Below are 25,062 nucleotides of genomic sequence, written 5' to 3'. Positions count from 1 at the left end.
CTACGAACCTCCGTCGGTGTCGTGGGTCTAGGACAAGTCTTTACTACCTTAATCTTTTGTGTATCAACCCGGATACCCTCACTTGAAATAATATGCCCAAGAAAAGCTACAGAGTTCAACCAGAATTCACATTTAGAGAATTTTGCATACAACTTCTATTTTTGTAGAACTCTAAGCACTGTACGCAAATGAACTGCATGCTCAGTTTCTGAATGAGAATATACCAATATATCATCAATAAATACAATTACGAACATGTCTAAAAAGGGTCTGAACACACGGTTCATCAAATCCATGAATAATGCCGGGGCATTAGTCAAACCGAATGACATAACACGAAACTCAAAGAGCCCGTATCTGGTCCTGAATGCTGTCTTCAGAATATCTTTCTCTTTAACCCTTACTTGATGGTACCCGGACCTTAAGTCTATCTTCGGGAAACACTTGGCACCTTGCAAGTGATCAAATAAATCATCAATCCTCGGGAGGGGGTGCTTATTCTTGATCGTTACCTTATTCAACTGTCTATAATCTATACAATCCGCAAGGAACCATCTTTCTCACAAATAACACAGGTGCTCCCCACGGCGATGTACTAGGTCTGATAAAGCCTTTTTCAAGCAAGCCCTTTAGTTGTTCCTTCAACTCTCTTAGCTCAGCGAGCGCCATTCTATAGGGAGGAATATATATTGGTTGACTATCTGGTATTAGGTCAATAACAAACTCAATTTCTCGCTCTGGCGGAAGACCCGGAAGCTCATCGAGAAAAACATCGGGAAACTCATTAACCACAGGGATAGATTGAATGGTTGGTGATCTACTTTCACATCCTGAACCCGAACTAAGTGATAAATATAGGCCTTTCTGATCATCTTCCGTGCTTTGAGATAGGAAATAAATCTACCTCTCGGCGATGCCGTATTACCTTTCCATTCCAAATTAGGCTCCCCTAGAAATTGGAATTGGACCATCTTCGATCTACAATCAACGTTGGCATGACAAGAAGACAACCAATCCATACCTATTATAACATCAGATTCTACCATATCTAACTCGATTAGGTCCGCTACTGAAGATCAACTATGAACTACTACTATACAACCTCTATATACCCGCGTAGCTATCACTGGATCCCCAACAGGTGTGGACACCTCAAAAGGTTTAACCAACTCAGGTTTTATTCCAAACTTACTAGAAACCAACGGAGTAACATATGATAAGGTGGAACCTGGGTCAATCAGTGCATATACATCATATGAGGAGACTGATAATATACCTGTAACAACACCAAGTGATGACTCCTGATCATGTCGTCCTACTATGTGATGACCCTAAAGGTCATCACTTGATTTACAAGTTAATTATGTGTTCCGAGGCCTTAAAAGCCCCCTTTTATCTCACCTCAATTTGCGTGCGCAGTCCAGGCGTATATCCGGAACGCTTTTATGTGAAAATTTGATAAAAATGCTAATTTGGCCTTTAAAATTTAATTTAAGTTGACTTCGATCAACATTTTGGGTAAACGGACCCGGACCCGTAATTTGACGGTCCCGAAGGGTCCGTAGAAAAATATGGGACTTGGGCGTATGCCCGAAATTGAATTCCGAGGTCCCCCCGAGAAATAAATTTTTGAAGAAAATTGTTTAACTGAAATTTTAAGAGTTTTTGGAAACTTAAATGTGTTTGAATTTGATGGTATAGGTCCCGTATTTTGGTTCCGAAGCCCGGAAAAGGTCTTATATGGTATTTAAGTTGTGCCTGCAAAATTTGGTAAGAAACCGACTTCATATGACGTGAATCGGACCCTCGGTTTGAAATTTGAAACTTAAGAGTTCTTGGGATTTCTCTTTGATTTTGATGCTAAATTCATAGTTACTGATGTTATTTTGATGATTTTATTGCGCGAGCAAGTCCGTATGATGTTTTTAGACTTGCGTGTATGTTTGGTTTGGAGCCCCGAGGGCTCGGGTGAGTTTTGGATAGGCCACAGAGTGAAATTGGACTTAGAAAAACTGCTGTGTGTTGCAGGTCTGCAGGCTTCGCAATTGCGAGCTCGCATTTGCGACTAACCATCGCGTTTGCGATGATTGGGCGGGGGGGAGGGGGGGGGGAGGGGACCTTCGCATTTGTAAAGCTCCAGCCGCATTTGCGACTCCAACAGTGTTCGCATTTGCGAACGGTTGTTCGCATTTGCGAGGTTGACAGGGCAGGCCTTACTTCGCAATTGCGAAGCCTTGGCCGCAATTGCGAGTTCGCATTTGCGAACATATCATCGCAAATGCGATATCTGCGCCTGTGTAAATCATAACTTAGCCGAAAATTCTTCATTTTTCAAACTCCCTCAAACCCTAAGCTCTCTTGGGCGATTTTCTAAAGAAAAGTTCTTCTCCAAATCGATTGTAAGTCATTTCAAACTCATTTTCTTTAATATATAACATCTTTATACATGATTTTCAACTCAAAATCAAAGGTTTTCATGGGGGAAATTGGGTGTTTTGGGTAGAACCTAGGTTTTTCAAATTTTGGGGATTTGGACCTCGATTTGAGGTCCATTTCAAAACAAATTATATATTTGAGTTCGTGGGTGAATGGGTAATCGGGTTTTGGTTCGAACCTCGGGTTTTGACCATGTTGGCCCGGGGGTCGATTTTTGACTTTTTGAGGAAATCATTGGAAAACCTATTTTTATGCATTAGAATTGATTCATTTAGCATTTATTGATATCGTTAAGTAAATTGTGGCTAGATACAAGCGAATTGGAAGTGGAATCGAGGGGTAAATCGGTAGTTGAGGCTTGAATTGTGTTCGTGGCATCGAGGTAAGTGTTTGGTCTAACCTTAGCTTGAGGGATTAGGATTTGTGTCTTATTTTCTATGTGTTAATTGATGAGTACGACGTATAGGTGTGGTGACGAGTACCTATACGTTGGTGTCAAGCATGTCCGTAAGTCTTATACTCTGAATGCCGTGACTCCGTTATGTATTATCCATGCTTAATATGATGTTATTAATGTTGAACTAGGCTTGTGGAAGTATTCTTGGTAATTGGACATTGTAGAGTATTGGCTCCAGTTAAGGTTTCGTTTGTGAAGTTAATTGTTGGTATAGGTTTGGTTATAGCTGATTCCCTTGCCGGGACGTATTTAATTCTTACTGTTAGTTCCCTAGCCGGGATGTGATTATTCTTATTGTCGGTTCCTGTCATGCCCTAACCTCGGGAGGCGCGACCGGCGCTCAATCGAGTGAACCCAACTGAGCAAGCCTTACCCGAACACTTCCTGCCCAACTTAATATGATTACGAGATCCGGTTCCATTTAGTTTAATTAGACAATAAAAGGGGTTGTACATTCAACATGGATATCTTATTTGATAACAAAACCTTAAACCGTAGTTAGGCTTCCGCGATTTCGTACAGTTATAGTTTAGAAGAAAGCAAGAGTACAAAGTTACGACATGGTTTGTTGACCTATCCAATACCCGTACATCACCCACACAACTGACTACGGAGCCTCTAAAGATACAAAAGACAGTGATAACAACGCCGGCAACAAGGCCCCGTCTATACCTCAAAATGAATATCTATCACAAAAGGTGTACAACATAACCCCTTGAAGGAGGAAGGGGCTCACCAAGATTCTTGAGAAGAGGATGCTCTGCTACGCACGATCGGCACTATCCGCTATGGAGCCACCTACATTCATTTAAAATGTAGCGCCCCCAGCAAAAGGGACGTTAGTACCACGGAATAGTACTAGTATGTATAACTAAACACCATCCTGTTAGAAAGAACAACCATACAAGAGTAAAGAGGAAATAGAAAGGCAACAAAGTTTCAAATAAGCACCATGCCAACAATATAAGGAGGTTCCCATGATATTCACATAGTTTCTGAAATTTCAGATTGGAGCATCCCACACTGTTGCATCATTATCCATATTACCACCGCTTCCGTGAGCGGAGTCCGATCACGGCCCGATTGGCTAAGCCGTCTCCCCGAGACGTTACCATTATTTCATTATTCACTTTCCAGTTTCAATCATCAATACATTACCACCATGCGTATATATATCATGGCGTCTGATCACGGCCCGATCGGCTAAGCCATCTCCCCGAGACGTTACCATTTTCCGTTATTCATCTCACACCAATCTTAGGTTACACATGTATTAGTTTACTGGCACTTGGGGCCACAATTTCCATATTCCATATCACATGCTTCACATCTTTCCCATTGTCAACATTTACATTGCCACTTAAAGTTATAGGCATATACAAAAGTAATTTAAGTCATAAGCATAGAGGGAAATTCGTCAAGTTTGGCATATTAGTCCCAAAGTAACCTTGGCATGACAGTTAGGCATTTAGCACATAATTCATGTTCTCCACACATCTTCCATTTACAAGAATAACACATTAAACACCTAAAGAATTACCTACCTCATACATTTTCACAACATCAATTCACTTAACATAACAATCATTTCATCAATTACGTTTCGAACTTAGAACACTTACACGGGCACCATGGAAGCTCAATTTCTAAGAGGAGGGGGGTTTTAGCCATACATACCTCAATAAAGCTTTCCCCTATTTCTTACAAAATTCCGGGACTCTTAGCACTTCAATCTATTGTATAAGAGTTACAATTAAACTAAGAATTATTGACGAGATTAAGATCCTGGCTCGTTTGAGCATATCATCAAACATCAAAGGTGCATTGTGATCTTAGGCCCCTTTTTGAAAGAAATTTCTTTAATATTATATCCCAATTGTTCTCTCTTTAGTACTCATCCTCCCCATACCCCATTATCTCTTGTGCATGCAAAATCACTAGCCTTATACCCATGTACCCACTTGCTATTTACCTATTTTAACAGAAATTTTGAAATTATTGATGAGGGTACAGTTTTTACCTCTTAGGATGAAGACCTAGTAGCTTCAAATTTCAATTGACAATCTTCAAGGATTTGGGGCAAGGATTTAGAGAGAACTTGCCTAAGATTACTCCTTCTCACTCTAGAACTCCCTCTCTCTCTCTCTTTGTCGTGAAAAATAACAGAAAAATGGTCTATTGGGGTGTTATTAATGGGATGGGGTCGGGTTTTAAAAATTAGAAAATAGGAGCCCCGAGTGAGATCTGCCATCGCATTTGCGATCGCAAAGTTGACATGCGGCCCGCATAATGGACCGCAAAAATTCTCCCAAAACCTGAATACACTGTTTGGGTATGCGGCAGAAATGCGATCCGCATACCCGTTCTGCGGTCGCATAATGCATTGTAGAACTGCCCCTTATAAAATTCCAAGGGAATTATGCGACGACTATGTGGTCCGCATATCGGTTATGCGATCGCATAATTGACCGCATAGTTGACATCAAATTTGACCAACACACTGACTCACATTGCGGCGACTATGCGGTCCGCATACCTGATATGCGACCGCATTCTCAACCACGGAATCGCACTTTTTTGGGAAACATTATTTCTTGACGTTTTAGTGCATAGATCAGTCCAATTTGGCACTACGAGCTTTCGGGTTTAGAGTAAAAATCCCTCACGGGCCTCACATCAAAGAAGCAAAATCCAGTAAAGAAAGGTAGCAGGACTTGAAATATAGCTTTGGCTTTCAGCCAGCTAAACAGGCCACATTACAAGTAGTAAAGCAAGAGAGAGCGTTTGAGTGTATGTGTTGAGTTCAGAATTAAAAGTGTTCATGTGTTTGTGTTAATGAGAGAGCAAGGTACTTATAGTTTGAAAATAGGTAGAAAATAAGGCAAGAATCATAGTTTAGCAGTAATTATGGAACTATGTGCTAATTAAAATTAAATCAATATAAGTACTTCCTTAAATTAAGGAGTTAAATTTAAATGGTAACATACAAATACTAAATAAGGAAAGAAATCACATAAGGCTGAATATAACAAATAAGGAAATATTTTCAGTATAGTACAAGTACACAATATGTAATAGAGACTAGGTTCATCAGATTCTAATCAAGGAAATGTCGGTAAGAATCAAATACCAATGTAACCAAGGTAAGGGAATTAATCAAATTGAGTAGTAAAGTAGGGATCGAAGGTTCAAAGGAAAGTGTTCAAATTAGACCAAGAAACAGGAAAATCAGTAAGGTGAAACAAGGAAAGAATCAATTACTTAACATACGAGTGCAATCAGAATTTCACAAGGGATGGTTTGAAATCAGTCCGAAATTGAAGGTCATTTAAGAGGGGAATTCAGCATATAAATAGAGTGCATAAACATTAGGCATGCAAGGGCGAACTATGGCAAAGAGAAGCAGCTGCAATAACAATCACATAGTCAGTAGACAGTGAACTATCGAAACATGGTAGTCACATAGGTCAACTTCATTAACTTAGTAATAGAGAAAAGAGAGAGTATCAGAAGCATGTAAACAGTCAAGTAAAAAGGCCCTTCTGAAAAAGTATAGTCGAGTTTCAATGATAGCAGGAAGTTAAAATCACATAAAGAAACAAATGCTGAAACAAAAAGATTTCAAATTCAGTCGAGCAACTTCAAACAGATTAGTTGCACAAGCAGCTTTACAAGCTCGAATAGGCCCTAAAGAAATTAGGGTTTTTGAAACCAATCGAACTCAAAGATGACGAACAAGTAAATCACACAACAAATAGTCTTAGAAACTCGAATGAACCCAAACTTAGGGTTTTCAACACCAATCGAGTCTAGGGATCAAAAACAAATAAATCAAACAAATATTAACAAAAAGTAGATTCAGAAACCTCAAAAGAAATTAAGGCTTTTAACATGCAAACTCCAGTAGAAGAACGACATAAGGAAACACAGCAGAACATGTCAAAAATCAGAGAAAGCTTCGAAATAACTTAGCAAAAACCCTAATCGGAAAAGATAAGGGGTTTTGAAGGTAGAGTTTTAAAAGAAACTTTTAGAAAAATGTTTTGAAGTTTAGAGCAAACACAGATCTAAAAGAAATCGGAAGAACCTTAATGGTTAGGGTTTTAGAAGAACCCCAGGTGGTGAGAAAGGCTTTGAAAACCATCGATCTAAGCAGGAGAGTCAAGAGTCAGACTCGAATAGCCATGGCTAGCCAGAGAAAGGTCAGAGAGGACATGAGAACAGTCATAAACTGAAAACGACCAATGTCTGGGCCAAACTTTTCCAGGATCTAGCCTTGAAACCATGATAATCGGGCATGTAGAAGCCATAGGAGGTGGATACAGGCCTCCGATGACCTTGGAAGCCATTGATTTGGGAGATTTTAGGGTTGTAGTTGAGGGCGGCAGCTAGGATTTAAGAGGGGTTTGAGAGAGGATTGAGAGAGAAGGGGATTCAGAGGCGGCAGAGTGTATGAAATGGGGTTAGGGTTAGGGGTCATTTGAATTAAAAAAGGTAAGGATCGTTGTTGGACGTTGATCTGAATGATCAACGGCCTGGATTAAAGCGGGCGAGTGGGTGGGTTATGAAGACGGGCTTGGGTCGGATTAAACGGGGATTGGCTCAGGGTAATTGGGCCTCAGATTGGGTTTAATTGGGGTGCCAAATCAGGCTAAAATTGAAATGAAAATGGGCTAACATTTAAATAGCCAATTTTCCCTATTTGATTTATGAAAATAGTAAAATTATTTCTGGAAATAAATTAATGGTACTAAAATGACTAATAGTACATAATAATCAAATTTAAAATACTGGACTTAATTTTTATAGATATAAACGTAATTAAATCTAAAAGAGGCTAATATTGCAATTTAGCTTTAAAAATACTAACTAAATTTGTAAAAATATGTTAAAATTATATTAGTTATATTTTAGCATAAATATGAGAATCCAATAAATGAATTACCAAAACGATAATTTTGAAAATAATTATTGGGTTTTTCTGGATAAAATAGGGCAATAAATTGATTAAAAGAATCTTTAATAATTAAGAAAAAATAGTAAAACATTTGGACATACTTATATATGCATGCACATGCTATTTTGAAAGTATTTTGCATATTAAAAATATATAGGAAAAAATTGGGTATCAACAGCTGCCCCTCTTTACCCGGGAAGGATGAATGAGTTGTCGTGTAAAGATATGATGGCTAAAGTTGACCGAACGAAATGGTTAGAGGAGACTTAGGCCGTGCCCTGGCTTTTGAGCTGCCTAAATATCCCTGGTCTTACAGGAATCAGGCCGTATGTAGTTCGGGATCCGTCGGCGGAGTATGTCGATGGAGACTTTCAAGAACGGACGCAATATTCAGGACGGGGGAATGGTTAAGGTTTGATAGGGTTGCGGGAACTGGAGCAGGATCGCTCCTGCCGAGATGGCTGTTGCTCGCCGATTTACCTGCAAATAAGCAATACAAGCATATATGGTGCGTAAATTTAAACATGATGCAAATTCCCGTTGGACCATGAAGGTTGTCTTTAGACGGTTAGAATGACGTCCTTAGACCATGATGTCCTAGGCCATGAAGCGTATAATAAAGGATTCGCATGCCATGAAATGATGCTCTCGGGCTATGAGGATGATGCCTCCGAACCATGACGCCTTTGAATAATGATATGCAAATATTAAAAGGGATCCTTAGGCCATGACATGGTGTTTTCTCGGGCTATGAAGTTGATGGCTCCGAACGATGATGCCTTTGGATAATTTGGTGATCTTTCAGCCCATGAGATGCAGTATTTGGCGATCTTTCAACCCATGCAATGCAGTAGGTGGCGATCTTTCAGCCATGCAGAATGTAAATAAGGTAGCAATCATTCAGTCATGCAAATGTAAATAAGGTGGCGATCTTTCATCCATGCAGAATGTAAATAAGGTCGAGATCTTTCAGCCATGCAAATGTAAATAAGGCGGCGATCTTTCAGCCATGCAAATGTAAATGAGGCGGCGATCTTTCAGCCATGCAAATTTAAATGAGGTGACGATCTTTCAGCCATGCAAATATAAATGAGGTGGCGATCTTTCAGCCATGCAAATGTAAATAAGGCGGCGATCTTTCAGCCATGCGAATGTAAATGAGGTGGCAATCTTTCAGCCATGCGAATGTAAATGAGGTGGCAATCTTTCAGCCATGCAAATATAGATAAGGTGGCGATCTTTCAGCCATGCAAATGTAAATAAGGCTTCGATCTTTCAGCCATGCAAATATAGATAAGGCGGCGATCTTTCAGCCATGCAAATGTAGATAAGGTGGCGATCTTTCAGCCATGCAAATGTAAATGAGGTGGAGCTTAACCTCGGAAGGCAGAATGGTAGCCTTATGCAATGCAAAATGCAAATGGAGACAGCGTTTAGTCTCGGAAGGCAGAATGGTAGCCTTATGCAAGAAATAAAAGGGGAAATGGTAATAGAGTTTTCTTAGCTGATAGCAGATTGCGGTATCGTGACTGTTGGGGACATTGTGACATACGGAATGCCACTGGTGCATGTGGATAGCAAATGTTGGTAAGTGCAACAGTTCTGAGAGTTGTATTCCTTAAAAATGTTTGTCTCATGAGTGTATAGTATGTCAGATGTTTTCGCAATCCAAGTGCCTGCATCCAAAGAAAAATCGTGAGTTTTGTAAAGGGGGAGGTTAGTTCGTATCTCCGCTGGCTCTGCTTGACCTGCTTGGCTTTGCTCTGGTGATACTGTATGTATCATTGGGGTAGCGTTGCTAAACAAGCAGTTTTCAGCAATAATCATGCATGGTTTAGTAAAAATATGACATAAGTACATGGTTAAAAATAGCTTTCAGATGAACCGATGACTGTGATGTAGCTCAAGACATTGCGACCTCTCTTGCTTCGAAATTTTGAGGGTCCTCCTCAAAATTCTGCCCCAGTTTAATATGTTGATGCTTCTGACAGTTGCTTGTGACGACTGGCTGAAATCACTTCGGAATTTTGAGGGTCCTCCTCAAAATTCTGCCCCAGTTTCCAATTGCGGGAGGGGGGGGGGAGGGGGAGAAATGGAAATTTTATTGAATTGTGACCGAACCCATAGGGTTGCCTACGTATCCCCTCTTAAACGAGAATCAGGTTAGGCGTAGTTCAATATACATCATATAGGAAAACATAAAGATTACACGTAGTAACGCTTGACTGCATCTGAATTAATTGGTTTTGACCAAACTTCTCCGTCCATTTCTGCAAGTATGAGGGCTCCTCCTGTTAGAACCCGGTGAACCATGTACGGACCTTGCCAGTTAGGAGAGAATTTCCCCTTGGCTTGATCTTGATGCGGAAAAACTTTCTTTAACACCAACTGTCCCGGTGTGAACTGTCTCGGCTTGACTCTTTTGTTGAAGGCTTTGGACATTTTGTTCTGATAAAGCTGACCGTGGCAAACTGCATTCATTCTCTTTCCATCTATAAGAGCTAGCTGCTCGTAACGACTCTTCACCCATTCTGCATCATCGAGCTCTGCTTCCTGTATGATTCTTAAGGAAGTAATTTCCACCTCGGCGGGAATGACAGCTTCTGTACCATAAACCAGCATATAGGGGGTTGCCCCAGTTGATGTGCGGACTGTGGTGTGATACCCTAATAAAGCAAATGATAGCTTCTCGTGCCACTGCTTATGTTTCTTTATCATTTTCCTTAGTATCTTCTTGATATTTTTATTGGCGGCTTCTACGGCCCCGTTCATCTGAGGTCTATAGGCTGTAGAGTTCTTGTGTCTGATCTCGAAATTTCACACATAGCTTTCATCAAGTCACTATTGAGGTTGGAGCCATTATCAGTAATGATTGATTCTGGAATCTCGAATCGACAAACGATGCGGTCGCGGACAAAGTCTGCCATGACTTTCTTAGTCACTGCTCTGTAAGATGACGCTTCGACCCATTTAGTGAAATAGTCAATTGCTACGAGGATAAACCTATGCCCGTTGGAAGCGGCAGGCTCGATTGGTCCAATAACATCCATTCCTCAGGCGGCGAAAGGCCCTGGTGAGCTTGTTGCATTAAGCTCATTTGGTGGCACCTTTATCATGTATGCATGTATCTGGCAGCGGTGGCATTTCCGGACATACTGGATGCAGTCCGTCTCCATAGTCATCCAAAAGTAACCAGCTCGGAGTATCTTCTTGGCTATGACAAAAACCATTCATATGTGGACCGCAAGTCCCAGCGTGAATCTCCTCTAGTAGTCTGGATGCTTCCTTTGCGTCGACACACCTTAGTAATCCCAAATCATGAGTCCTCATATACAGGATTCCTCTGCTGTGAAAGAAATTGGTGGACAACCTCCAAAGTGTGCGCTTTTAAGTAGGATTTGCAAGTCCTAGGTATTCTCCTTTTGCCAAATATTCCCTGATATCATGAAACCAAGGCTTTACGTCTGCTTCTTCTTCAACATGGGCACAATAAGCTGGCTGATCATGGATCTTTATTGGAATGGGATCAGTGAAGTTTTTGTCGGGATGCTGTATCATGGATGATAGGGAAGCCAATGCATCGGCGAATTCATTCTGGATTCTGGGAACATGTTGGAATTATGTCTTTGTGAATTTCTTTCTCAACCCTTGCACATGGTGCAGATACGGGAGTATCTTAGAGTTCTTGGTTGCCCATTCTTCTCGGACCTGATGTATGAGTAAGTCTGAATCTCCAATTACTAGCAACTCTTGTATGTTCATGTCAATGGCCATCTTGAGCCCTAGGATGCAGGGTTCATACTCGGCCATGTTGTTGGTGCACGGGAACCTGAGCTTGGCTGATACCGGATAATGCTGACCGGTTTTTGATGCTAGAACTGCTCCTATGCCAACTCCCTTGAAATTTGCTGCTCCATCGAAAAACATTCTCCAACCATCATAGGATTCCGCAATGTCTTCTCCTATGAATGATACCTCTTCGTCGGGAAAGTACATTTTCAGGGGTTCTTATTCTCCATCTACAGGATTTTCCGCAAGGTGATCTGCTAGTGCCTGTCCCTTGATTGCCTTCTGAGTTACATAGACAATGTTGAATTTTTTCAACAGGATTTGCCACTTGGCCAGCTTGCCAGTGGGCATGGGCTTCTGAAAGATGTACTTCAAAGGGTCCATCCTTGATATGAGATATGTAGTGTAGGCATAGAAGTAATGTCTCAGCTTCTGGGCTACCCAAGTCAAAGCATAACAGGTGCGCTCCAACAGAGAATACCGGGCCTCGTATGGAGTGAATTTCTTGCTGAGATAGTAAATGTCCTGTTCATTTCTCCCTGTTTCGTCATGTTGCCCCAAGACGCAACCAAAGGCACCATCCAATACTGCGAGGTAGAGTAGTAAGGTTCTACCTGGATCGGGCGGGACCAAGACTGGTGGTGTTGATAGGTATTCCTTGATTTTGTCGAAAGCTTTCTGGCAGTCATCAGTCCATTTGGTGGCGGCATCCTTCTTTAACATCTTAAATATTGGCTCACAGATAACTGTAGATTGTGCTATGAACCGGCTGATGTAGTTAAGTCTTCCCAAGAAACTCATCACGTCCTTTTTGTTCTTTGGCGGTGGACGTTCCTGAATGGCCTTGACCTTTGATGGATCCAATTCTATTCCTTGGCGACTCATAATAAACCCAAGTAATTTTCCGGCAGGAACCCCAAATGCACACTTCGCGGGATTCAGTTTCAAGTTGTACCTTCGCAATCTATTGAAAAACTTCCTCAAGTCTTCCATGTGATTAGTGGCCTTTTTAGACTTGATGATAAAGTCATCCACGTACACCTCAATCTCCTTGTGTATCATATCATGAAAAATGGTAGTCATGGCCCTCATGTAGGTGGCCCCTACATTCTTAAGGCCAAACGGTATCATCTTGTAGCAGTACACTCCCCATGGCGTAATGAAAGCCGTTTTCTCAGCATCTTCTTCATCCATCCAGATCTGATGATAACCAGCAAAACAATACACAAACGATTGCAACTCATGCTTGGCGCAATTGTCGATCAGGATGTGTATGTTTGGTAAAGGAAAGTCGTCTTTCCGACTGGCCCGGTTGAGATCCCGGTAGTCTACACAGACTCTGAACTTCCCGTCCTTCTTTGGTACTGGCACAATGTTGGCTAACCATGTCGGGTATTCTACTACCCTGAGAACCTTGGCTTTGACCTGCTTGGTGACTTCTTCCTTGATTTTCAAACTCATATCAGGTTTGAACTTTCTGAGCTTTTGCTTTACTGGCGGACATGTTGGATCGGTTGGCAGTTTGAGCCGCAATAGATGTACTCAGACCAGTCATGTCATCGTACGACCAGGCGAATATGTCCTCATATTCTTTTAGAAATTCTGTGTATACCTTCTTTTCTGATGGCGATAAGTGGATGTTGATTCGTGTTTCTTTGACGTTTTCTGCATCTCCCAAGTTAACAATCCTAGTCTCGTCCAGGTTGGACTTTGGTCAGTTTTCAAAATTCTCAACTTCCTTAACAATCTTCGCCGATATGTCATCTTCCTCTGAGTCTATGTCTGTTTGTTGCGTTGTCTCATTGCATGTCACACTCATTGGTTCATCAAGATAAGTAATAGTAATGCTGTATAAGTAAAGTAATGAGAGAAAATAATAAGAGTCTTGATTTATAAGGAAAATCGAAATGCTTTGATAAATTCCATAACTGTTTTGAACACTGAAGATCTTATTGCGGAAATCAAAAATGCGAAAGGAAAAAATTAACTAGCAAAAAATAAAAGATGGTGCATGATGCTTATTCAGCCTTGCTACCCCGAGGCTTGCTGGGCTTTCGTGGTTCTGATGGTCCAGTTGTTGAGGTATGCTCCTCTACTTACGCCTTGTATGGAAGGACCTTCCTCCCCTCCTCCTCGAAAACAACACAACCGTCTATGTCATTGTCTTCTAAGAACAAGTTCTTCACCGCAGCAAGTGCTTTCTCTTCGTCTGTCCCATAAACAGTGTCAGCCTGTTGGAAAGTCTGCTCCAAAGGTGGTATTGGCTGTTCCAGTGGGTAGTAGGGACCGCACCATGGTGGCGACCAGTTGTTGAATTCTTCCCAGGTATACTCATATCCCAGACCGAAACTGGTGCCATGTTTCTTGAGTTTTATAGGCTTAGTGATTCCTTGGAGGTTCTTGCCAAGCCCCTTGCCAGGCTCGTACCCACTCCAGTTCAATATACTCTCGATCTTGTCGTCCCACCTTTATCTTTGTCAACATCATTGACTCGCTCGATGTGGTGATAGGTCTCCCCACCAAACTTTTTTCTGTCTCCGATTGCTGGAATGACCTGGCAACTGTATATAGTATTGCTACCGTCGCCGTGAATGATCACCTCCTGGTGATTCTACTCAAACTTCACCGCCTGATGTAGTGTTGACGCTACGGCCCCAGCAGCATAAATCCATGGTCGTCCCAACAGCAGATTGTAAGATGCTGGCACGTCTATCACTTGAAAATCAACATCGAACCAAGTAGGCCCCATTTGCAAACACAGACTAATTTCCCCAATGGTGGACCTTTGGGAGCCGTCGAAAGCTTTCACATTGATGGCTCCGTCCTTTATCTCATGAAATCCCTTACCCAACATCCTGAGTGTTACCAACGGACAAATGTTGAGGCTGGACCCTCCATCAATCAGGACTCTGGTGATAAAATAGTCTTTGCATTGCACGGTGATGTGCAATGCCTTGTTGTGACCCAACCCTTCTTGTGGCAGCTCATCTTCATGAAAAGTGATCTTGTGACTTTCCAATACCTGTCCTACCATGTTAGCCATTTCTCCGCCGGTGATGTTGCTTGGCACATATGCTTCACTCAGCACCCTTAATAGGGCATTCTTGTGTGCATCGGAATTTTTTAGCAAAGCAAGGATAGAAATTTGTGTCGGTGTTTTGTTCAGCTGGTCAATGACCGAGTATTCCTTGGCCTGTATCTTTCTCCAGAGATCATCTGGCCCGGTCTCGGTGATGGGCGGCCGGTTAGAGTCCTGCTTGCTGGACTCAGTTAGGTATTCAGGGGTATAGACTCTCCCCGTTCTTGTCACTCCCTGTGCTGCAATAGTCTCTCCGAACCTAACCTTGCCTTTCCTTCTTGCCTCGGCTGTGTATTCCCATGGTATAGCCTTTGTATGGAATGGTGTCATGGTCGACATCGCTACTGGAATCGGCGTGGCTATCTTTACTCCGAACGGAGCATGTACCTTGGGCAGTAAAACTGCAACTTCGAATGGTGTAGGTGCCTTCGCTGGAGACACGAATTCGACCTCAATTGGCGATGGTGTCTTTGTAGAGGATGTCGCTTCAAACTCAAGTGGCACGGACATATTTACCTCGGCGTCCCTAAAGGACTGAATCTGGACTACGATCGGATTAAGGTTGACTATTGGTTTCTTTGGGTTGTCACCTTCTGTGATCAAACCGATCGATCCCTCGGGATCCCAATCATCCTCTATTTCGATCATGTGAACGCCTCCACCCTTGTGGTTCGGTAGAGGGTTATTGCGGACATTTGGAGCAAGCTCCTTTTCTACAATAATCTTGTTATCAATTAAAGTCTGGATCTTGTCTTTCTGAGAACGGCATTCGTCAATGGTGTGTCCTTTCATGCCGGAATGGTATGCACAGGATTTATTTGGATTAACCCACTGAGAAGGGTTCTCAGGAGTTGCAGCAGGGATAGGGGTGACATAACCAGCAACTTTGAGTCTTTCATACAACTGGTCAATAGGTTCAGCAATAGCCGTATATTGTTTCGGAGGCCTTCGGTCAAAGTTTGGTCGAGGTCTAGGGAAGTTTTGGCATGCAGGAGGGGATTGATAGTGGGATGGTTGAGCATTGTAGGCTTGGTAAACATGTGCGGGTTGGGAATATTTGGGTGAAGTAGGCTGATATGTGGGTGGTGGAGTTTGGTAAGAGGGTGAGGGTGCTTGGTAGTTTGGAGTAAGCTGATATGTGAGTGGAGGCATTGGGCAGGCTTGGTATTTGATGGGAGATTTGGTTCTCTGTGCCACCATTACGGCTCCTACGTCCCTTTTCTTGGACACACCTCCTGACTGTAAGGCCTTATTTGTAGCTTGCAAGGCCTCGAAATTCGTAACCATACCGCTTTTGATGCCCTCTTCGATCCTTTCTCCCAGCTTGATAATGTCAGAAAATTTGTGACCCTCGACCATCATCAGCCTTTCATAATACTGTGGGTCTTGAGCCCGGACAAAGAATTTGTTCATTTGTTCTTCCTCTAAGGCAGGTCTAACCTTAGCAGCTTCGGACCTCCAGCGAGTAGCATACTCGCGAAATGTTTCTGTGGGCTTCTTCTTTAGATTTTGAATATAGAACACATCCGGTGCATTCTCCGTGTTGAACCTGAACCTGTCCATAAAGTCGGACGCCATGCTTACCCAGTTCGACCACTTCTTTGGATCTTGGCTAATGTACCAGGACAAAGCATCTCCTTTCAAGCTCCTCATGAAAAGCTTCATGCGGATTTTCTCGTCTTTTTCTACTCCAACCAGCTTGTCACATTACGTTCTCAAATGGACCCTTGGATCCCCTGTGCCATCAAACATCTCGAACTTAGGAGGTTTGTACCCCTCGGGAAGTTCGACATCGGGCTTCATGCAAAGATCTTCATAGTTCAGCCCTTCAATTCCCTTACTTCCTTCAACGCATTGAATTCGGCTAGTCAATTTCTTAAGTTCTTTGGCTAGGTTTCTGATGAGCAAGTCTTTATCATCGGACTCGGGTGTGCTTGAGATGGGTTGGGTGGAGTGTGGCATACTCTCCACGTAGATGGGGGTATTATGGTGGGTGTGGCAGTGGTCATTTGTGGAGTTTTGGAGTTTTGGGACGAGCAGCGGGGTGTTATTTGAGGTATGGCAGGTGTTGCAGTGGAGGTGAGGAGCGGGATGGCTCTGTCACTTTGGGATGTTCTGTGGAGGTGTAGGGTTCTGAGCATTTGGGAAATTGATATCTGGAGTAGTGAGGGAAAATGATAGATTTGCCAGATTCCGAACCTGATCAAGTTCTTCTTGGAATTTCAGCAGCTTTTGTTCGAGTTGGGATGCATTTTCTTTGGAAACCCGAGTAACATGACCATGAGTGACCTCTACCCGTTCAGTTGAGTTTTCCTTTCTGGCGTTGTTCAAATCTTCCATCTTCCTTTTGTTCTTGTTTTTGACAGGACTAAGAGGAGGAGTGGGTGGAGGGCCCGTGGATCTCGTGGAATAAGATGATGTTGCTAGAGTGCACGAACTAACCTTTGGGGAGGGGAAATAAACAAAAAGTAAAAAACAAAAAGGTAACAAGTTAGTGAGGATTATAAAAAATGTTGCAATATTTAAACAGGTAGTGCAAGAATATAAAGCGTGTCCTAATTTGGGAACCTCGTTGTGCCCGAGGTGGGCCTAGCGACAAGTTGATTTGGAGAACTTGGAATGCTAAATGCCTCATTTTATTGATAAAAAAGTAGACGAATCCCAAATCGACACAAAGAACAGGAAATAAAAGTTGCTAGTGATCATTGGCCTTATTACATTTCATAAGAAGAAAAATCCTATCTATTTGGTCCCAGAAGGACCTTCCCCAGATTCGGCATCCCTGGCTCCATCGAATAGCTTTCCCAACTCGCGAAGTCCCAGCAATAGGTAGGCTCTGGCTAGGTGTCCACCTTCGTTTCCTTCAGCATTTTTGCAGTCTTCGACCCTCTTGAGAAATTTCTTCTCCAACTCCACTATGCCTCGCTCCAAATATCCCAGTCACTTGTTAGCACTGACAGCCATCTCCTTCCATTCCTCAATTAGCTTTTGATTGGCTTCTTGTATCTCACGGTGCTCGCTTTCACATTCCCGAATCCTCTTGCGCGGTTGGTTGTATTTGACCTGTGCCTCAGCTTTTTCATCTATGATCCTGTGACCTCGAACGAACCCAGGCTGGCCCAGGCCATCATGCTTATCCTCCAACCAGCCTAAATAGTAGGGAGCACAACCAGCATGGTATCCATCTGGCTCGATGGTATCCCTCCCCATGACGATCTTACAGTGCCACATACGCTGAGCTTGGCACTTGTAAGGACTATCATCATCCTGGAAGTCAGCCCGGAAGTGACTCATCTTGTCAACCCTGGGTACAACCTGCTTCCTACCCGCTTGCCTCATAACCCGGAGAGGGACGTAAGGGTATGTTCCTCTCAGACCGATCAATATCAGGAAGGGTGCATCTCTGGATCGGGCGATGAACTCTTCGGTCGAAAACCACTCGAACATCCATTGTACCTGGTCCTCAGTCAGATTTTTGAAGAGCTCGACCCATTTTCTAGTATTCTCCGGTTGGGCGAACATATTTGGCATATAATTAATTCTCTTCGGATGATGAAAAGTGATATGATCATCCCAGTCCCTTCGTTGAATTCCTTGTTGGTATTCACCCTTTTGGAGATGCTCCACGAGCCAAAGTTGAAGTAGCAAATTGCAGCCTTCGAAGTGTTTGGCTCCATGTTGACACCTCTCTAGGGCTCGGTATATTTCCGCAATGATCATGGGCACAACGCTGAATGGTTTCCCGCCAATTCCTTCCATTAAGGTCTTAGTTATCATGGCCAATCTGGTGTGGATTCTTGCTTTCTTCATTGGAAACACAATCAACCCCAGGAAACATGAATACGAAGACCCTTCGGTGAATATGCCCTAATGATGTGATGGCAAACTCGTCAGGATAGGTACGGTAGGATTTGCTGTGACCGTACCTCTCGTACAAATAATCAAAAAGGATGTAGGATTCTTTCAAACATGTCAATTCTGGATTCTTCTTCAAACCCATCATTTTGAGGAAACCCCTGCCTTTGCGGTTCTCAGGCATTAACAAACCCGGAGTTTCCCATGGTATACCGGCCAATCCTCCTATTTCTTCTAGTAAGGGTGTCATTTCAATGTCCCCGAAGCGGAATACGGACCTCTCACAATCCTAGAACAAAGTAGCAACTTCTATGATCATGTTGTTGGGTTGGATTTCCAGGAGAGAAGGTAGGTTTCCCAATATTTCCGGACAAGAGTCTGATCACTAGAGTGAAGATCGTTCCACCAGCTTAGCAGTTTTGGGTGGATGTTGGTGACCATGCCGAATCTGGGGACTTCGTGGCTCATATTTCTGCAAGACAAATAAAGTTAGGCCCTTACCCCCACCGGACTCGACTATTTAATATCAACAATTGGCATAAAAGCATTTAGTTCTCCAAATAAATGCACCAAACGTGGCGATGTCCGTTTGGGTTTTAGGGAAACCCAGTGGACTTTGGACAAGGCCATCTAAAAAGAGTCACTATGCGGACAACATAACTGACTCGGCTAGGTTTGACCATGATGCATGCACAGTTAAATAGAGTAAGGTTTCTATGGGGTTTTAGACTGGTACCCTTGAGCGGACAACCCAAGGGAGAAAGGCACGGAACCGTCGATTACACCGTTGATCGACTGGTTTTACCGCAAATATGCCTTTTCCGGATTTAGGGGTGATAAATCGGAAGAGCGCAACCACTCATTATAAGCGTTGTTATGGTATTTGTTTGGCACGAGTGGAATATGATGTTGAGCATAATTATGCAATAATTAAAGGCATTTTGTCACGTATTTGCACGTTAAGAAGGCAGTAACTACAATAGTTTTCATAATTTAAAGCAGTAATAAAGGGAAGAAACAAAAGACAAGTCAGTTTTGCAATTGAAGAAAAAGATTGAATGCTTAAAGGATTGAAACAAGTAATTTCACATAAAGAACATATATTCACAATGATAGTCTGAAATGGTAAAAGCCTAAATATCCCCAGCAGAGTCGCCATGCTGTCGCGCCCCCTTTTTCTCGCGAAATCGGGTTTATGACATTTGGAGGGACAACTCGTTCCTTTTGGGAACTGGGTTTGCATTTGAAGAGTCGCCACCTAATGATTAAGGTGCATTAGGACACCAATAGAGATTCAACTCTAAGCTTGTTTGAATAACCAGAGATTGGGTAAGGGCTTGAAATTATCCTAAAGGGAAGGTGTTAGGCACCCCTCAGGATCCACTAGTGTGGTTCCCGGCCAGACAGTTATTGTGAATTTGGGGTACAATTAACATGTAAGCAGAAAAGGCTCAAGTAAGAGGGTATTTCAATACATAATGGTTTGAAAGTAAACAAATTTGAAAGAACAATCAAAGAGCTGATTTTTTAAATGAGTTACAATGCTGGAAAAAAAAAAGAATAAAGAATAAAGGAAAGAGGGGGTCCTAGGTTTATTAAAAATATGGATCACCCCACACAATGTCCGGTAATCACTCCTCAATGAGGGGCTACACGTGACATTATCGCGTGGTCATCATATCCATATCTACCATTCCCACCCCGTTAAGATATTAAAGCGCGAATTGGTCTCGATTACTTATTGCATGCTATTACCCGTCCCATTCCTATCAGTACCGGAGGCATTTAGGACTACTAATCCTAAAAGGGAGGGGTATTAGGCTTATTCGAAGTTTCAAAGGTAAAAATTCTAAGGCGACATACAAAACATATAAAGACTGCATATTAAAGGGGGAAACACATAAGCATATAAGGCTCAAGTATACATCCTCAAACAAAAGCACATAAATAGCATGACTTGCACATACTTTTTAGGTCTGATTTAAAGCACATAAAGACGAGGGAAGTTAATTGTTGAGGCAGCTTAGTTTATTACATAACTCAGATAAGAAGTCTGAATCAGGCCTGCCTGCTGATTGTAGCAATTAACAAAGCGGGTTTAGTTTTACGATTATTATCCTAAGGCTTGCCTGAGTGCTTAGACGGAGTCCAATAGGCATGATGTCTATGTAGTTTAGAAGGTAGTAAGACAGTAAAAACTAGAAATAAATTGTTTGAAATCCTATAGGCATGCTTGCTAAACCTTGTTAAGTAAGGGGATTAGATTATTAAAGAAGTTCAGAAGGGACAAAATTAAATTAGACTAGTTACAGGTTCTGCAAGTGATAGTATCTACTATTACTGATTTTCAATCCCTATGAACATGATATAATATTTAATGGGAATGAAACAAGTCAGATTTTATTTAAGAATCCATGCAGGCATGATTTCTATACGTTACCGATTTTAAAATTACGAATGTGATACTTATTTATAGCACTTTAGAACCTAAAGCATGATATCTAAGTGGCATGCAGAATTCGAATACGACCTATAGGCAGGTTATCTAGGTGTGAAATTGAACAAGCAGGATTTAGTATAAGTCCTAGAGACATGATTTCTAATGTAGTTTGAAAGTGCAGAATTAAAAGAAGTCCTATAGACATGATTTCTAATGTAGTTTGAAAGTGCAGAATTAAAAGAAGTCCTATAGACATATTTTCTAATGTAGTTTGAAAGTGCAGAATTAAAAGAAGTCCTACAGACATATTTTCAAATGCAGTTTGAAAGTGCAGAATTAAAAGAAGTCCTATGGCATATTTTCTACCCTTGCATGCATAATTACCCAACCCTCTTTCACTAGCCAGCCCCAAATGTTCATTACAAATTATTACAAACCAGGACTAATAAATTACATCGGAAAAAGTACAAAGAAAAATTACAACCAGAGGAAGCCCGATTCTTGACTTCCTCTCTGAGTTATGAGATAAACCAACTCGAAGACCATTGATCCAAAGCCTTTCTCAGACTTGAGTGTGCCAGAGTTCCCTAAGGGCCTCAATAGGACCCCGGGCAGTGCTCACACCCAAGTTTCATAACCAGAATAGGGACAAGTGCAGTGTGAAAGTGCCAACCCTCATATGTCCAAGTTCAGAGGGAGCTCATGGGTCCCAAGGAAAGGCTCACACGAGGGGGGCAGAACTTAAGTCTAAGAAGATAGTGCAAGTGCAGAAACAGAGTTCTAAGTGTTGAGGGAATAAAGGAGAGGGGTAAAGGGTGGTAGGGAAACAGTTACAGAGTTGATAACTTCATACAAAAGGGGTTCAGGGGTTGGGAATTGCAAAGAGCCTATATACTTAGGGAAGGGTCAGCTTTGGGCATGCACAACAACAAAAGATGTTGGCATGCCTATAAGCCCACCAGAACACACAACACTAGAGAAAACATAGAGGTTATGATCCCAGGGGGATCAAGTTTGAGTCATGGACAACAATGTTCAATACTGCCATGCCCCATACCAAACATAGACACCAAACGCATTGGGGATAGGGATTTAAGGTTCACAAAACATAAATTCAGAACAGGAGAAAAAGAAATTACAGCATGCTACATAAAGGTACTAAAATAGATACAAGCAGTAGGCAGACAAGAATGCAAGAACATTAAGTAACCATGTTGTTGTTGATGCTGTAAGCTTAATTAGAACATACCAGTTCAAAGAAGCAAAATGCAGTAAAGAAAGGTAGCAAGACTTGAAATATAGCTTTGGCTTTCAGCCAGCTAAATAGGCCATAGTACAAGTAGTAAAGCAAGAGAGAGCGTTTGAGTGTAAGTGTGAGTTCAGAATTAAGAGTGTTCCTGTCTGTGTAAATAAGAGAGCAAGGTACTTATAGTTTGAAAACAGGTAGAAAATAAGGCAAGAATCATAGTTTAGCAGTAATTATGGAACTATGTGCTAATTAAAATCAAATCAGTATAAGTACTTCCTTTAATTAAGGAGTTAAATTTAAACGGTAACATGCAAATACTAAATAAGGAAAGAAATCACGTAAGGCTGAATATAACAAATAAGGAAATATTTTCAGCATAGTACAAGTACACAATATGTAATAGAGACTAGGTTCATCAGATTCTAATCAAGGAAATGTCGGTAAGAATCTAATACCAATCTAACCAAGGTAAGGGAATTAATCAAATTGAGTATAAAAGTAGGGATCGAAGTTTCAAAGGAAAGTGTTCAAATTAGACCAAGGAACGGGGAAATCAGTAAGGCGAAACAAGGAAAGAATCAATCACTTAACATACGACTGCAATTAGAATTTCACAAGGAATGGTTTGAAATCAGTCCGAAATTGAAGGTCATTTAAGAGGGGAATTCAGCATATAAATAGAGTGCATAAACATTAGGCATGCGAGGCCAAACTATGGCAAAGAGAAGCAGCATGCAATAACAATCACATAGTCAGTAGACAGTGAACTATCGAAACATGGTAGTCACATAGGTCAACTTCATTAACTTAGTAATAGTGAAAAGAGAGAATATCAGAAGCATGCAAAGGGTCAAGTAAAAAGGCCCTTCTGAAAGAGTATAGTCGGGTTTCAATGATAGCAGGAAGTCAAAATCACATAAAGAAACAAATGCTGAAACAAAAAGATTTCAAATCCAGTCGAGCAACTTCAAACAGATGAGTTGCACAAGCAGCTTCAGAAGCTCGAATAGGCCCAAAGAAATTAGGGTTTTTGAAACCAATCGAACTCAAAGATGACGAACAAGTAAATCACACAACAAATAGTCTCAGAAACTCGAATGAACCCAAACTTAGGGTTTTCAACACCAATCGAGTCTAGGGATGAAAAACAAATAAATCAAACAAATATTAACAAAAATTAGATTCAGAAACCTCAAAAGAAATTAAGGCTTTTAACATGCAAACTCCAGTAGAAGAACGACATAAGAAAACACAGTAGAACATGTCAAAAATCAGAGAAAGCTTCGAAATAACTTAGCAAAAACCCTAATCTGAAAAGATAAGGGGTTTTGAAGGTAGAGTTTTAGAAGAAACTTTGAGAAAAATGTTTAGAAGTTTAGAGCAAACACAGATCTAAAAAAGATCTAAAAGAAATCGGAAGAACCTTAAAAGTTAGGGTTTCAGAAGAACCCCAAGTGGTGAGAAAGGCTTTGAAAACCATCGATCTAAGCAGGACAGTCAAGAGTAAGACTCGAATAACCATGGATGGCCGGAGAAAGGTCATAGACGACTGGAGAACAGTCATAAACTGAAAACGGCCAAGGTCTGGGCCAAACTTTTCCAGGATCTAGCCTTGAAACCATGATAACCGGGCATGTAGAAGCCATGGGAGGTGGATACAGGCCTCCGATGACCTTGGAAGCCATTGATTTGGGAGATTTTAGGGTTGTAGTTGAGGGCGGTGGCTAGGGTTTGAGAGGGGTTTGAGAGAGGAATGAGAGAAAGGGGATTCAGAAGCGGCGGAGTGTATGAAATGGGGTTAGGGTTAGGGGTTGTTTGAATTAAAAAGGTAAGGATTGTTGTTGGCCGTTGATCTGAATGATCAACGGCCTGGATTAAAGCGGGCGAGTGGGTGGGTTATGAAGACGGGCTTGGGTCGAATTAAATGGGGATTGGGTCAGGGTAATTGGGCCTCAGATTGGGTTTAATTGGGGTGCCAAATCAGGCTAAAATTGAAATGAAAATGGGCTAACATTTAAATAGCCACTTTTCCCTATTTGATTTATAAAAATAGTAAAATAATTTCTGGAAATAAATTAAAGGTACTAAAATGACTAATAGTACATAATTATCATATTAAAAATATTGGACTTAATTTTTATAGATATAAATGTAATTAAATCTAAAAAAGGCTAATATTGCAATTATATGCAATTTAGCTTTAAAAATACTAAATAAATTTGTAAAAATATGTAAAAATTATCTTAGCTATATTTTAGCATAAATATGAGAATCCAATAAATGAATTACCAAAATGATAATTTCGAGAATAATTATTTGGTTTTTCTGGATAAAATAGGGCAATAAATTAATTAAAAGAATCTTTAAAAATTAAGAAAAAATAGTAAAACATTTGGACATACTTATATATGCGTGCACATGCTATTTTGGAAGTATTTTGCATATTAAAAATATATAGGAAAAAATTGGGTGTCAACATTTGCATGGTCATATGATGACATGACCGGCCTGAGCACATACATAGTGGCTCATAAGTTGCCTATCAATCCAATGTGTCCACCGGTAAAGCAAAAACTCAGAAAGTTCAAACCAGACATGAGCCTAAAAATCAAGGAAGAAGTCACCAAGCAGATCAAAGCCAAAGTCCTCAGGGTAGTTGAGTACCCAACCTGGTTAGCCGACCCGTACCGGTTCCGAAGAAAGATGGGAAAAGTCAGGGTGTGTGTTGACTATCGGGATTTAAACAGAGCAAGTCCCAAGGACGATTTTCCACTGCCAAATATACACATTCTGATCGACA

The sequence above is a fragment of the Nicotiana attenuata genome, unplaced genomic scaffold (genome assembly GCF_001879085.1).
Source record: "Nicotiana attenuata strain UT unplaced genomic scaffold, NIATTr2, whole genome shotgun sequence".
Taxonomy (NCBI): Eukaryota; Viridiplantae; Streptophyta; class Magnoliopsida; order Solanales; family Solanaceae; genus Nicotiana; species Nicotiana attenuata.
This window is presented reverse-complemented; position numbering follows the sequence as displayed.